This window comes from Engystomops pustulosus, chromosome 3 (genome assembly GCF_040894005.1).
Source record: "Engystomops pustulosus chromosome 3, aEngPut4.maternal, whole genome shotgun sequence".
Classification (NCBI taxonomy): domain Eukaryota; kingdom Metazoa; phylum Chordata; class Amphibia; order Anura; family Leptodactylidae; genus Engystomops; species Engystomops pustulosus.
In genome coordinates this window covers 165788461-165805351 of record NC_092413.1, presented here as the reverse complement: position 1 = coordinate 165805351, position 16891 = coordinate 165788461, and the positions used below count along the sequence as shown (strand labels likewise).

Genomic DNA, 16891 nt, shown 5'->3' with positions numbered 1-16891 from the left:
CCCAGGTGCGACTAGCCCGCGGTGGCAGCCGAGGTCGAGGTACCTTAGTGGATGACAATCTCGTAGTCAGGTCCAGACACGGGGTCAGGGCAGACGGCAGAGATGCAACGTCAAGTCCAAGTCCGCAACAGGAGGTCCAGGCAGGTGGGAACGGGAACACAGGCTCACGGAACACAGCAACACGGAGGAACTTGGTTAACACGGCAACACAGGATTCAGGAGCGGGAACACATAGGAACACAGGAATACACGGGAACGCAGGAATACACAGGAACGCAGGAAAACACAGGAACGGAGGAAAACACAGGAATGCAGGAATATTAGCTTGGAAGCTTTCTCTAAGGCTAGGAGGCACAAAGATCCGGCAAGGCAGGAAGGGAGGTGCCGGATTATAAGGTGGAAGTGTTCAGCCAATGCACCAATCAGCGGTGCGCTGGCCCTTTAAATTTTCTGCAACCAGCGTGCGCGCCCTAGGAGGCAGGGACGCGCGTGCATTGCAGGAGCACGGGTGCGACCGCAATCCGAGACAGGAATCGCGGGAGCACCCATGACACAGGAACAATATTAGTGACAATATAACTGTCAGGTATCATTAAATGGAAAAATATCTGATTACTTCTACATTTGTGTTGGGGCGGCACTATACCCATCACTAAATTCTGCACTGAAAGGGACGTTCCGGTGCACAGTCGGACCGTGTGCCACATTTATCATGCAGTGTCCAACAGAAAACGTTTTATGTTAAAGGCTGCACAAAAAAAGTTGGTGCTCCTGTCAGAGTTCAAGATATAGCACACTCTACACACTGTATACAGTACCAGGACTGCTTCTGCTATGAGGCAGGAAGAAGCCCCCATCCAAGGCAGCAAATTGTGGACCATATTTTGGGGAGGTGGATTGCTAAAAAAGTGATTTCATTGCCGCTATTAAGGCACCAATGTAATTGCCAGGCAAAGCTGTGCAGCACAGCTCTACTGGACAGTTCACATGCACGCACAACAGCCTGTGTCACTACAGACAGTGCAACTGCTGCAGGAGAAGAGGATGAAGAGCTGTGGGGGAGCATGGCTGTATATTCCACTGAGGGGAGGCTGTGTATACTTGGGGGAGGCTTTGTATACTGGGGTGGCTGTGTATACTAGGGGGAGGCTGTGTATACTGGGGGGAGGTTATTTATACTGGGAAGGTTGTGTATAATGGAGGAGGTTGTGTATATAGCGGAGGCTGTGTATACAGGGAAGGCAAGTATACTTGGGGGAAGCGGTCTATACTGGGGGAGGTTGTGCATGCTGGAGGGACTGTGTATACTGGGGGTATACTGAGGGAGGCTGTGTATACTGGGGGGAGGCTGTGTATACTTGGGGGCTCTGTATACTAGGGTGCTGTGTATGATGGGTGGCTGTGTATACTGGGGGGCTGTGCATACTCAGGTAAGCTGTGTATACTGGGCAGCTGTGTATACAGGGGAGGCTGTGTATACTAGGGAAAGGCTGGGTATAGTAGGGAAAGGCTGTGTATACTGGGGAGGCGGTGTGTACACTGGAGGATGCTGTGTATACTGGACGAGACTTTGTGTACACTGGGGAAGGCGGTGTATACTGTGAGGAGGATGTGTGTCCACTGGGGGAGGCTGTGTGTACTGTGTGTTGCTGGCAGAGTACTGTATATAATTGAATATAATTGGAAGATGTATATTGGGGCTGCTATAAGTGGGGGAAATGTATATAAATAAAACAGGTATGTATAGAAATTAGCAGGGTTCTGTAGTTCAGGGTGTGAGCAGTTCATCACCTGTAAGATACTAGATGACACAAATGTCTGTGTAATTGACTGACTACTAGTGTTGTGGGTGGTATCATTGGCAGGGGAAGGGGGTGGCAGCATTTTCTAATTTTGCCTCAAGGAGCAAAAATGGTACAATCGGCCCTGTACAATACCCTGCAATGTTTTTGATAAATGTGGACCATTAACCCGGATCAAGTTAATGGGGACTACAATATTTGCATCCACTGGTGGATCAAAATCCTAGTATTGGTATATGTTCTCTTTTCAACTGAATAAAGGGACCATGTTGCTTCAACATGCGTTGCATACCCTCCATGCCATACAGTTGGTGTCTGATAACTTCAGTTTATAGCAGAGTGCTTGGAGGGGCATGCCATTGTCCTTGGCAAGCCACTCCAAGCACTGATATGGGTGTACTTACCACAGAGGAGGCTTGCATACAGTAATAAATGTGTAGTTCTCTTCCTCAGAAACCAGCATGTCACAGGAAGTCCCAAGTCCTGCTGCTGGTGGTTCTCGTTTACTAGTGCAATGTAAAGGGAATCTCTTCATTATGCACTAAGTTGAAGAAATTGTGTGAAATTTAATATTTTGTGGAATTTAATATATTGCTTGATGTTTGTATTAAGTGTGCAACAAGAAGCTTAAAAAATGTTGTTGAGCCACTTCATTACTATACCTTTTAAAAAGTTATTTCCTTATAGTTGGCCTTCTGCCAACCTGAAACAATTATTAAAAAAGCAGAAGTTAGTACTTTATGTTAGAGTTAGATAAACTGTACCTAGTGTGTTGGACTGACTTCACCAGTTATGTGTGACTGATGTTAGGAAATATGTGAACCAATAAGATAGTAGATAAGATAATACACAACAACAGATGCATAGATAAACAGGTAAGACACACAATCTATTTGGGAATTTTACTGAGACCTGGACCTGCCTAGACTGTTATTTCTCCATTGACACTATCACAGGTGATTTGGTTTGGTACAACAGTAAGTATGATATTGGTGACCCTATTAGGGTCATAAACTTTATTTTTTTTAATTTTCCCAACCCCTTTAAGCTAACCAAGTGTTTTGTCTGAGGAAAAAATCACATTAATATTTAAGAATACTGTTAGTTTAAAAGCTTATTGCTAGAGATGAGCGAGCACTAAAATGCTCGAGTGCTCGTTACTCGGGTCGACCTTTTCCCGATGCTCAAGTGCTCGTATCAAATAACGAACCCCATTGAAGTCAATAGGAGACTCAAGCATTTTTCACTGAAAGAACACATTGAAATTACACTAAAGAAGAACACATTGCAGATGTTTGCAGATGTTTTCACTGAAAGAACACATTGCAGATGTTCCAAACATCTGCTAACTTAACGCACGCCGAACGGTTTTCTTCACAACAGTAGATGAAAAACAATATGTGTGAAGAACGCATTGAAGATGTTTTCATACATCTGCAATGTGTTCTTCACACATAATGTTCTTCACATACTATTGTGAAGAACACCGTGTTCTTTCTGTGCTCAGGCTGGGCTCAGCTCCAGCCTCCACTTCAGCCCCCGCTCGTCTCCTCCTTGCCCACTCCGTTTCGCTCCAGCCCCCCCTCCGCTCTTCCATGCCCACTCCAGACCCTGCTCCGCTCCTCCACTTCTCCATGCCCGCTCCAGCCCCTGCTCCGCTCCTTAGTGCCCGCTCCAGCCCCGCTCCTCTATGCCCGCTCCAGCCCCCTGCTCCGCTCCTCCATGCCCGCTTCAGCCCGGCTCCGCTCCTCCATGCCCGCTCCAGCCCCTGCTCCGCTCCACTTCATCCTCCACTCCTGCATGCCTGATCCAGCCTCCGCTCCGTGATGCCCCCTCCGTTTCGCTCCAGCCCCTGCTCCGCTCCTCCACCGTTCGGTGCTCGTGTCTTCGGCTAAGTTAGCAGATGTTCGGAACATCAGCAAAGTGTTCTTCACTGTGTTCTTTCACTGTGTTCTTCACTTAAATGATCCTGTGTTCACTGTGTTCACTGTTTTAATTGTATTCTTCACTGTTCTTCACCGTCTTTTCTTAATTAAATGCTCGATCTCGAGCAGGGGAAATACTCGTCCAAGCAACGAGCCATTCCGAGTATGCTAATACTCGAACGACCATCAAGCTCGGACAAGTATACTCACTCATATCTACTTATTGCACATTTCAAAAATGTTCAGATGAATTGGTAAGATAAAATATGGACGAATTACCGCACATTCACCTATTAACTAATATTTCAGTACGTACATAGAATTATATTATTTTATAATGGATGTGCAGCGGTGGATTTACCCATAAGGTAACCCATGCAGAAGTCTTGAAGGTAATAATTTTACATTATGATTATTGATCAGTCAAAACATTGAAGCTATAAGGAAGGTACACTACATTTTTCTTTAGTATTTCTTTGCATGGTTTAATGCAATTCATAGCAAGCTTTTAATCATGCCATTTTTTCATTTATGCTGTTTTTCCATAGTTTTTTAAATCTGCAGTTAAATCTATAGAAACAAAATCATGGCCATGGGCACTGATCCATTAAAGAGTATTGCACCTGGAGCAGCCTTGTGCCGACTACTCAAAAAAGGTGCTGCTACAAGGTTATTCATCGCTGATGCTCTATTGATTTAAATTCTGCTGATTGAGTTGCACACCACCACGACCTCCCCCCTGCTTCCTCAGCAGGAAGTGATCACTGCACAAGTGTGGAAAGAGTAAGAGCAGAGAGGTAGAGACAGTTTAAAAGTCTGTAAAAAAAGATCACAGAGGGACATGTGAAGCCCCTCAGGCTCATTAGCATAATTGAAAAAGTTGAATTTAGAAAGTAGGTAATTCGATAACAAATATAAGAAGATTACCACATCCACTGTGCCTGAGTCTATGATTAAGTACTGACAGTACTGGGGGCATTATTTGCGACCAGATTACAGCTCCCATTTGGCCTTGATTACGGTGTGGTGAGTACATGGCGGATCACTGCACTGTGTGAGTTGGGTGGCTCCTATACTTTATACTTGTCCTATACCTCGGCAAATAAGCGGTGTCACCGGTCATCTGCCTATGGAAGGAGGAGGGATAATGAGCGACCCCCCATCTCTCCTCCTCCTTACAGCCCTGTGCTTGCATGGGATCCAGTCCGAGCTAGCACATAGCCATGGGAATATACCCAATGGCTGTAAGAAAGGAGCATTAAGCTTACAGTAAATTTGCTGGTAGCTAACCTCTAGAAATCCCATCTATACACTGCATAAGAAAATGTTCCCTTCCATGGTAATTATGTTACATTTGTCCCTGGAATAGAGTCCAAGATTTGTTTCGGAAATCCCTTCAATTGAAAATCTTCCCATTGATCTGGATAGAGTAGTCTTACTGAAAATCACCCAATGAAATAAATCTAGCACAGTACAGTTGGTACGAGAACCCACATGGATTTACAAAGAGACAGAGGCCTCTTTTCTTGTCATCATCATGCCTAAGAGAGCTCGAGAAACCATAGTTTGCCCAATGGAAACCCAAGTCAGGCACATCCCTTTAAAATCCACATTATTTGAGCATTTTAGCCTTAATCGCCATGAATCTCTACAATCTAATGCATAGTACCATGCATTGTTATCTCCTTCCTGAAAACCACCCATTCCCCTTTAAAAACCTTTAAATGACTCACTCAAAAGCCATTTCTATGTTTATCAAGTGATAATAAACCTTCAAATATTAATTCACTCAGAATAAACACCTTAATACATCAAAATGTATAAAAATAAAACAACTGATGAAAGCAATTAACACATCCTTACAACAATCCTTATCTAACAATCTGATAACTGCTAGATAATTAGTTATGAAGCTGAAAAAGTTTTTACTTTAAAATGACTTCAGTCAGAACCATACATGTTCCTAAGTATAAATTTGCAACATGTCGAAAGAAAAAGTGCAGTAAAGAGGTGTGCTAAGCAGAGCTAGAGATTCTCAGGTACTCACTGTTTTGTTACAGCAAGAAATTCAGTTGCAATTTCACAGTCAGCACATCGACTAGAATGATTATAATACAAGGCAGTGAATCACGCCAGCTAAAGGAAGTGATGTAACCAGCAACACACAGAGAAGCAATACAGCAATCACAGACATTGGGATTAACAAATTGTGCCGCCCGGTAAAACCTTGTGACCTCAGCATATGTAACGTTGATACAAGAACAAAAATGGAAACATAAGCAACTACATTTCCCATTATTTACTTTAATGATATTAGTACACAAAAGTCCCATTCAAACTAAGGTAACAAAATTCTGTGCTTGGTTTTATGTCCACACGTTTTTAATGGACAGGAAGTTACAACAGATGTCATCTCTCAAATGTTCCCTTACACTGATCTTTTACGGCATGCACAGCTGGTTTCTCTACAAAAAATCAGGGACAACATTACTTCTTTATTGCCTTCTTATCACTCGGGGACAATACACTTAACTGCAAAGATCTGTCAGTGACATACTGATTTTAATGCTGCCTTACTTCTATTTCATCTAACAAGGGCTCGACCATGTGTAAGGTTATTACCAAACATACTACGATTTATTTCTTTTTCATAGGCTACACTGGGGATGACCGGTGACTTCCATACTAAAAGATTGAAAAAGGTTTATTATAATACACCATTTAGCAGCTTTCAAGCTTCACACTGTACCTGTAATTGTACCATTTATAGTTTTAGTCATTTTATAACCATTTGGATAGGAAAAACTATCCTCGCAACACTAAAGATTTCTTCACAATTGAAGCATTTAGCCAGGGGATGAGACCTCAGAGCTTATACGAAATGTGGTTTTTAGGCCATTTTCCAGAAATGCAGTTGGGAGATGGGAGAAAGTTCCACAAAATCAATTATCACTGCAGCCCTTCACCATTCGTGGCTTTATGACAGAGTGTATCCTTGACCATGATGAAGACCATACCATTGTCATTTGTTCGAAATACATTGGTCTTTTAGACATCTATCGTGTACTTTTTGTTATATTTTAATGGATCTAATAAACTGAAGACATCAAAAAAGGGATATTCCCACAAAGACAAGATTCTTAAATATACTTAGGATAACAAAATAACACATCCTGTAATTCTCTGTATTAACCCCTTCCCGACATTTGACGTACTATTACTGCATGGCGGGAGGTGCGTTCCCGCAAAATGCAGTAATAGTACGTCATGCTTCTGGCGCCGGCTCCAAAACGGAGCCCGCGCCAGAAGCTGCAGATGTCGGCTATATATTATAGCCTACACCCGCCTCTAACACCCGCGATCGGAGATTTCCCGCGGCGCTTACCGGGGGGGTCCGCACCTCCGATCGCAGCCCCGGGACTGCCGGTGCCCGGGGTTGCGCGATCCTCTTCTGTGAGCCGAGTCCGTGCCTTCTGGCAGGACCCGGCTGTAACACACTGAGCATGAGCAGCACTGTGTAATGTGAAGAAGAGCTTGAACAAGTGATCAGTGGATCACTTGTTCAAGCTAACCTGTAAAAGTTAATAAAAAATGTTAAAAACACTACATAAAATCATTTTTTAATAAAAAGAATTAATTAAATAAAGTTAAAGTCCCCTAAACACAAATATTCCCTATACACATGCAATAAAGTGAAAAAAACCCACAAAATCGCCAAAAAAACCCACATATTTGGTATCGCCGCATGCGTAACAATCCTTACAATAACTCCGAAACATTTTTGGACCCGCTCGGTGAACGCCGTAAAAACAAAACCCGTAAAACACGCCAAAAATGTACATTTTTCATAACATCTCTACACAAAAATGTTCTAAAAAGTGATCAAACAAAGTTATGTACGCCAAAATGGTACCACTGAAAAGAACAACTCAACGCGTAAAAAATAAGCCCAAAACTAGCTCTGTCAACCAAAAACTATTAAAGTTATGTCTCCGAAAAGATGGCGATGCAAAAACAAATGAGATTTCCTCTATATTAGTTTTTATCCAGTAAAATTGTAAAAATAAATGAAAAACTGTATAAATGAGGTATCACCATAATCGTAATCACCTATAGAATAAAGATAATATAGTATTTTTAGTGAACGGTGTACGACCCCCAAAAAATACGAAAAAAAAGTAAACCAAAATTGACAATTTTCTTTTCACCCATACATTCAAGAGTTAATAAAATCTCATCAATAAGCTCATGACCCACGAAAATGAATTATTTGTAAAGTGCATCTCATGTCGCAAAAAATAAGCCCCTAATATGTCCAAATTGCCAAAAAAATAAAGATTGTATAGCCAATAAAAAGTGACAATGCATAATCTGTTCTGAATGGCGCAGCTCCCTTCCATGCCTTGGCGTGTGCCCATACAGCAGTCACCAGCACACGGGAGGGATTGGGTATCAAATTTTGTGGAGCGTTTTGGTATTTTATCCACTGAGAATTTGTACATTTTTTGAAAACACATTCATTTAGCCAAAAAAGTTTACTTTCAAAATTGTATCCGATTTTGTTTTAACCCCTGTAAAACAATTAAAGGGTTAGCAAACTTCATAAAAGTTGAGGGGTGTAGTTTCTATAATGGGGTAATTTATGGGGTTTTACTTTTATTTAGGCCTCTCAAAGTGATTTGAAACCTGAGCAGGTCCCTCAATAGAAGGATTTTGTGTTTTTTATGAAAATGTGAAAAATCGCACATAATGTTCAAAGGCCCATAACATCCTACAAAAATAAGAGGATGCCTAAGAAACCATGTCCACATAAATTAGACATTTAGTGAATGTTAGTTATTACATTTTTTTGCGGTTATGACTATGTATGGAAAAAGTAAAACATTTTGAAGTTCGAAAATCAAGAATTTTTCCAAATTTTCACCAAATATCTGATTTTCTCATAAATAAATGCAAAACATAACACCAAAATTTTTCAACTAACATGAAGTACAAAGTGTCACGAGAAAACAAATTTTTTAAAATCACTTGGATATGTTAAAGCGTTTTGAAGTTATAACCACTTATAGTGACACTGGGCAGATTTGAAAAAATGGGCCATGTCAGGAAGGTGAAAAGTGGCTTCAGCGTTAAGGGGTTAACAAAAATACAGCATTTCACAGATAAAAATCCAACCTGTCTTTATCAGTCCTGGTGTATACAATTTTGGTTGCCCCAGGATCCAACCATAAATCTTCTAACTATGGTCAGGCAGAGCAGATTCTTCTTATGAATAGTTACTCCTGTCTGCACACTTCAGTGCTCTCTGCCTCCTGCCCTTCCCCCTGCATTACAAGACATGTCAGACAAAGACACTTCCTGACGGCAATTAGCAATGTGAGACTTCCTCTACAAACTAAGGATACAATCTTTATAGCAGGGGAAGGAGGTATAGCAAAACTGATTCTATGTGTGTTATAGCTGAGATATAGCAGAGCTGACTTGTGTTATAGATGAGATGTAGCAAAGTTGGAGTTTGTCATTGTGTTTTATATCGATCTCATGGATCTCATCATCTCTCCTCTCTTATCTGTCTCATCTCTCTTTTATTATGTGTCAGATACAAGTAGAATGTTTCAGAAGCTAAATGAAAATGTAGATAAACCTGCACACTGATAATCTAAGCACATTGTCAGCAAACAGCATTTCATAGCGCAGAGGAACCATGAAGTGTCTGCTTAGAAAGTCCACTGTGAGGGGGTTAAAATGATCTTTATTGTGTAAAAATCATTAGTGGATTAAAATGTGAGAACTTTCTTTCCTGGGCAAACCCCTTTAACTTCAATTTGTGAGTTCTGGAGAAGACTACCTTTTTCTACTGCATGCTGCAGACCAACACAGTATTTTGTAGCTCACTTTTAACTCCATTCGTCCCCTCTCCTGTGCACTGTTGGAAAATATTTATTTGTATTTATCATCTGTGGGTGATCTGAACTTACTGTGTGTATTGCTGCTTATCACCTGCCAAATAGAGTCCCAACAGTGAAACATGGTGGTGGCACCATCATGCTATGTCTTTCAGCTGCAGGGACAGGACGATTGAAGAGAAAATTAATACGGTAAAGTACGGTTTTATCCTGGATGAAAAACTCTTCCAGAGTGCTCTGGACCTCAGACTGGGCCAAAGGTTCACCTTCCAACAAGACAATAACCCTAAGAACACAGCTGAAATAACAAAGAAGAGGCTTCAGAACAACTCTGTGACCATTCTCGACTAGCCAGCCAGAGCCCTGACCTAAACCCAAGGTGTGAATACTTATGACCATTAGCAATAAATTAGCAAAAATATTTCCATTTCTGTTATTTCTAATGGGATCCAGAGTGTATTATAATAAGTGAAAAAGAACTTATTTTACCAATTGGCTGCAATGAAATAGACAATTGAAAGGGTTCTGAATACTCTCTGTACCCACTGCATACTGTAACAAGGTCACTATTATATTGGAGAGAAAATGAGTGTTAATGTGTATTACAGCAACCACAATGTGCATTATGTCACACCGGAAGCTGTTTTCCATGTGTTTATCTCTTGGAAGACTCTAATTGCTGAAGTGGAGACAGAAGTGTGATCACTGCTCCAGACCAAAGCTTCCAGTTTTTAATGGGTCTAACCATGTACCAGGTGTGCAATCCCTTAAAGAAGGGTGTGGAGCAGTCAGAAGTTGCTCTCTACCTGGAGACACAGAAGCTGGACTGTGTGAGAGCCAGACGTGAGTGACACAGGGTTACTGAACGTATTTTCCATGCTGGCAGGGAGAAGCCCTCCAGTGGTTAGTAAGGGCCACCAGATGCATAGTTAGAGCTGGACAGGCAAGGATTTTGTTTGATGTTTTGCTTGATACTGGTGTTGTTCTTGAATAAATGCAGTTTCATCTTGAATCCTGCTGACTATGAGAGCTTTGTCATTGCCGACCCCCACGTTTGAGCTGAACCCCTACAATACACAGATGCAGAATGTGTCACTGCTCTGCATCCCCAGAACCTAGATACATCATAATGAGGGATTTATTCTCTCATAATGGGGTGTAACTACAGTGGTAGCAGCCATAGCAGCTGCGATGAGACCCGAAGTGCCGGGGGGGGGGGGGGGGGGGGGCAGAATCAGGGATATTTGGAATGTATTTGATATGTATATGCTACATGTGTGTGTGGTGTGTATTTTCTGTATGTGTGAGTATATGATGTGTATATGATCTATGATCTATATGGGTGTGCATATATAATGCATGGGTATATATGGTACTGTATGTATGTGTGTATATGCTGTATGCATGCATATAAGGTGTGTGTATATATACTATGTGGGATTGTAACTCACAACAGTGTGTATAAATATGTATATTTTTTTAAGGGGGAAGGGAGGCCCCATTCGGAAGCCCACTATGGGATCATTTGTCCACTAGTTACGCCCTGCTCTTATTTGTATAGTATATCACCAAAATTAAATTTATCAGACTATTTATAAATAGTCTGATCCTTTTTCCCTTCCCCTTCTTATCAAACACTCACTGTACTCTGATTAAATAAAATACATGATTCTACATCATGAAACTTTTGGACCAATCCTTTCCAACTGTCAAAAATTTTTTTTAATATATGTGTAGTCTCTTTTCCTCTAATTGCATTATTTTCTTCATATCTTCCAGAGTCCCACTACATTTAGGACTGCTATTCATTGGTTAATAGTGTTAGTATATTCTGTTCCACTCCCAGCACTATGATATATACTACATATAGCATTGTCTCCCTTCTATCTGCATGATGAAAAAGATACATCAATGGATAAAATGGTAGCTCTAATGTAGTTATTTCAACAATTAATTGTTTTATCGGTTTCCAAATTTCAACAATAACATTACCTTTCTAGAAGCAGTGAAATATGTTGCCATTATACTCTTGGCAAATTCTCTAATATATTGCAGGACATAGTTTCTTAAGCCATACACACATTGTTATATAGAATAAAATATACCTCTCTTAAAGATTCTGGTTTACAGACTCTGTTTACCTTTCTCAATCCTTTTCTTAGCTTACATCTGATATCCTCTTCAGATTCATTTATTTTCATAGATTTTTTCCATCTGATTATATTCATTTCTGGTGGTCCTTTATCTATTGCTTTTCCAAGAATCTTAAATGCCTGGGTTATAAATCATTTTGTTCCCTTAGAAAGATCTTCAAAATAAGGAGACCCTAAGTATATACTCTATATCCCTATATCCATAGAATGACAGTAACTGAACCTCATTGTAAGCAAATTTTGTATAATAGAAAATTCAAACAAATTTTTTTAAGATTGATATAAAGATGTAGTGTGCTATAACATGTCATTGCCCATGTATCGCTGTATCATGATGACGTAAACTTCAACATTTTAATGGAATGTGTTATCTGAATGGGGCTTTTCCGGATTTATTAATTCATTAAATATCAATATTAGATCCGCAGGGGTCTGACATGCAACCTTCCCTGCCTGCAAGCTTCTTGAAGCTACCATTATGCATTGATAAAGTCACATCCTCAGGTGGGATTGCCTATTTCAAGCATAGTCCCATTCAAGTGAATGTCAACTGCAATACCGAGCACGACCACTATACTCTGTATGACATGTTCTCTTTAAACAGCTGATTGCAATGGTAGGGGTTTTAAAGGACAGGTGATCAACACATAAATTAAGATATATTCCTTCAAGTATCAGTTTAAAGATTACTGCTCAGGTATCAATTTCTACAAGATTCTACTTCTGTATAAAAAACTATATGAAGAACACAATTTTTCTTTCTGCTAATTTTCTATTCTAAGCTTGTATAATAACAAGGCATAGACAGTGAAAGCTGTTCCCCAAACAGGTTAGGTGACCTGGACGTAAGTATTAAGAAAAATCTTCTGCATGGGCAAATTTTAATTCTTGCATCATTGGAATGAGGATTTGTAAAGCTCCTATCACTAGCGTTGTGTGGGGAATGTGCTACAGCTTGTCATTGCAGAACTTGTACCTAAAAAAATAGGAAAAGTCTATCATTATTTGTTTTACTTTTTTTCGATTTCACAACTTGCCCCGAAAAACATTGACCTTTAAAGGAAACAATTTATAAATCTATTTATTTATCATGTTCACTATAGGTTACTCATAACTGATGGTAATGCAGCCTAGTAAGGTTATGTTTACAGCTATTCTAATCTGAGGTGCAGTTCAGAGCCTCTATTAAAGAATTCGTCAAAAATCAGGGAAGTCCCAAAAGTCAGAAATTTTTATTTTGCTAAATCCATAACACCATACTGAGACCTGACAGATCCCACTACAGTCAACAAGGTACTTTAGTATTTAAGGTATTTGTGTCCACTGTCTTAGGGATATGTCCTAATGAGGATCCAAGGTTTTCTGTTCTTATAACATACACACAATAAAATAAACTTACCTGATCCATGTCATGAGGGAAATTTATAAAGCCACTTTGGCCAGACTACTGACATAATTTGCACCACAAAACGCCTTCCGACACATTTATAAAGGGTTTTAGACAATTTTTTTCCACCTTTTTCAATGTCCCAATGCAGCAAAAGACTAGTGTTGTCAAGCTCTGCACTGTGAGAAGCGGCGACACATTATTAAATTCCTCCTACTGAATCTGCCCTTAAATACCCAGACATAATTGATTGCTTAAGACTCAAATATAGAAACATTAAGTACTATATTTTGCACTGGCAGTACTCCATGGTTAGGGTAACATAGGGACCCAGCCCTAACTGCGGCCTCTACAGCTATATATATATATATATATATATATATATATATATATATATATATATATACCCTGGCCTGTAAGAGCTTTCTCAGGGGGAAATCCATACAGGTTAGTAGCTGCTGCTGTTTGTATTGTAAAATCTATAAGACCTGCAGCCCATGCATAGGCTGGTGGTAGAAATAGACCTGGCAGAACATCCATAATAATGTCACACATTGGGGGGATCTTTATCTTTACATCAGTACTGGTGCAAGATATATTAATTAATAACAAATTCTTATAAAATTTTAGCTGCAAAAGGGAGAAAAATGGTGCTCCAGGAAGTGCAACTTTTCATGACTTGTACACCATAAAATTGGCATGATAAGTGTTCCCCAATAAGTAAGAAGGAGCCCGGTATTTCTGCCGCCTCTATTGTGCACAGAACACTGATTTACTGCTGTTGTACACAAATCAAGATGACAGAAATAGTTAAAAGACATTTATCTGGCAGCTGGGAAAATATAGTGGGGCAGTTTACTGTAAAGTAGGAAATATTATCATTGCACCCAATGTTTTCTTACTATACAGTAAATGATAGAATATGATGAATATTTCTTCACTTCTGGTATGTAGATGTGCACTATATTGCTTAATTACCGTCAAGCAGAAGACTGTAAATGATAATTTACATCAAATATTGAGACATTTCCTTCTGAATAAATGCACACAGTTATTACATTAATGAAACAATTATTGTACAAGATATTCAGTCTGTAAGACTTTGGTTCAGGAACTGATGAGTAAAATATCTACAGCTTCGCAGGAACCCAGGAACTTCTACAGAAATCATAAAGCCCCATAACAAAATTTAGACCAATGCAGACCTCAGTTATTGGTAAAAAAAAAAAAAACTGTCATCATGTGTTCACATTTAAACCTAATGACAGGTTTCTACAGAAATATGTAAATTTCCTGTGAGCATTTTCCTTTTTAACAACCCCTCCCACACTTCTGGCCACCTCATTGATTCATCAAATCCCACTTTTGTATGGTCCATTCCTCTTCTCCCAATATCCCAGAAGGGGGAGTCCCACGTGACTTGGTGGGTCTGTGCTGGTAAGGTGCCAGGTACTTTTTCAAACCTGATTTTATAGTGGTCTAAACAATGGATTTTTGTTATAAATAATTTTTCATGAGCTGGAATATTACTTTATTAGGCTTAAATTTGAAATCCTGATGACAGATTCCCATTTATCTGGTCGGGCTAGACCTGACATTGTTTACTTTTATTATTTTAACAATGATGGAGATTAAAAGAGCTTTCTGGGTGTCATGGTTGCTCCTGTGACCCATGTCTCAGGTAACAGGCGCCCCCATGTGCCTTCCTATGCCCCCTCGTTCCTAAAGCAGCCCTGCTTACCTATCCATTTTCCACCGGCATTCTCCTCGCTCCGGCGCACATCTCCACTCCTGTTAAATTTCCGGCCCCTTCCTATGTTCCCTTCCAGATCTTTGAACCTCGTGCCTTAGAAAACGCTTGTTTCCTATGTCCTGTGCGTTTATAGGTATTTCCCATTGTGATCCTGTTTCTGTTCCTCACCTTGCTCCTGTGCTGCCTGTCCTGACCTCCCGTTACGTACCTGACTCTTATCCCTTGCTGCTTGTCCTGACCTCCTGCCTTTCCACGACTCCATCTCTACCTCACAATCCTGCACCTCGCACCATACTTTCATTAACATTTCTTAATATTTACCAGGCAAAGCAGTTTTAACCATGCTTCTTTCCTAGTATCACCCCACTTGGTCATGGGCATGGTGACATTATAATGTGTCTGCAATGCTATACTTAAAAAGAAACCAAAGGTTCATATTGATTTGGCAAAGTAATCAACTAGAAGCAGAGTATCTACCTCCAACTACTGTGCTTTAATAATAGGTAATCAATTTACTACTAAGAGGAGATAGCATTTACTCATAGGACTGCCAATCCTCCAGTGCCGTATTTTCTATTTGATTGATTACAGGAGAAGCTACAATGGAAAGCAGTGCACATACAAGAAGTGGCTCTTTTACTATTTTCTACCTTTTTACAATGGAAAAGCCATAAATTTAATTAACTGAGCAGGACCCCATGTGTAAAGAACCTTTATAACTTAATGTGAAAAATTGAATGTTGAAATGGAATGTTAGACAAGTAGAACACCAGGGAAAAACATGGGAAATGTAGTCATGCATTCAACATACTAAACTTAAGTGACTGTAACTTTAAATATTCTACTATAGTGATGTGTATCAATATAATTGGATCAGTCAGTGATCATTACAGGATTTGTCTCACAATCGCATGAACTTTATAAATGGAAACTGGAATCTGTGTCATTGTCTGGTTTCTGGCTTGGAAGGTTGAGTGAAAAGCTATCTCCATTTATAATTTAAATGACAACCAGTTTACTCATCAACCTTTCTCAATATTCCACAACTGAGAAAACAAGTCCCTTCACAACTGACCTTCTTTAACTCTCCCATTTCGGCCTCAAGAAAGTACCCAGGGCCGGTGAATACTGTAAACAGTATGACCATAATTTTTCCCATCATCTTCTGGGGCTATTTCAGTTTTCCACCAAAAATAAACTAGCTTTTATTACAAAACTGAAGAAACAAGCTTACATTCCCCAAAACATTTTCATTATTAAAAGAGGGCACAAACTATATGGCAAGATTTTGAACTAGAATAATCACGTTCCTACTATATTTAATCACTAATGACTAAGTAGGACTTATAAAACACAGGTAATCCTCTTACAACACTAGATAAGTCCTCAATTTTGCTCACTTTATTGGATCCAACAGAGTTCCATCTATTTATTGGTAGTATGCCTTCTCGGCTTTCGAGAAAATTTCGAGCTTCTAGAGTGAAATCTTACATGCTATCAAGGTGATATATTCCTCCCCATCTAGCAGGGTTTTCACCAACAGGGCCCTTTCTTACCCCTTTATTATCACAAATGGGAGCCCAATTCCATCTCATTTTTATTTTGCCATTCGACCTTCTAGCAAAAGAATTGAGAAGTAGCCAGCAAATTGCAGGGGTTACAAAAAAACAAAAACCTTAACACTTTCTTTTTTATTCCCTCACACTCTTTAACCCCTTAACGACTTGGCCTTTTTTAGTTTTTTCACTTCCATTTTTCACTCCCCACCTTCAAAAATCTATAACTTTTTTATTTTTCCACATAAAGAGCTGAGTTATGGCTTATTTTCTGCGTAACAAATTGCACTTCGTAGTGACGGTATTTAATATTCCATGGCGCATACTGGGAAGCGGGAAAAAAATTCCAAATGCAGTGAAAATGGTGAAAAGACACATTTGCAACGTTTTTTTGTGGGCTTGGATTTTA

At 39.8% G+C, this 16891-nt stretch overlaps 1 protein-coding gene across 2 annotated transcripts in view; it reads right to left on the bottom strand.

The window, feature by feature from the left end:
* SI (sucrase-isomaltase) overlaps positions 1-16891 on the bottom strand; it is a 180484-nt gene that overhangs the window by 145084 nt on the left and 18509 nt on the right. Inside the window, exon 1 of one of the 2 annotated variants that reach the window (XM_072142892.1) lies at positions 5775-5793. The exons of the other annotated variant lie outside the window; for it this stretch is intronic. The gene's annotated coding sequence lies outside the window, so the exon portion shown is untranslated. Of the gene's footprint in view, positions 1-5774; positions 5794-16891 lie in introns of those variants that run through there. 2 annotated transcript variants of the gene reach the window in all.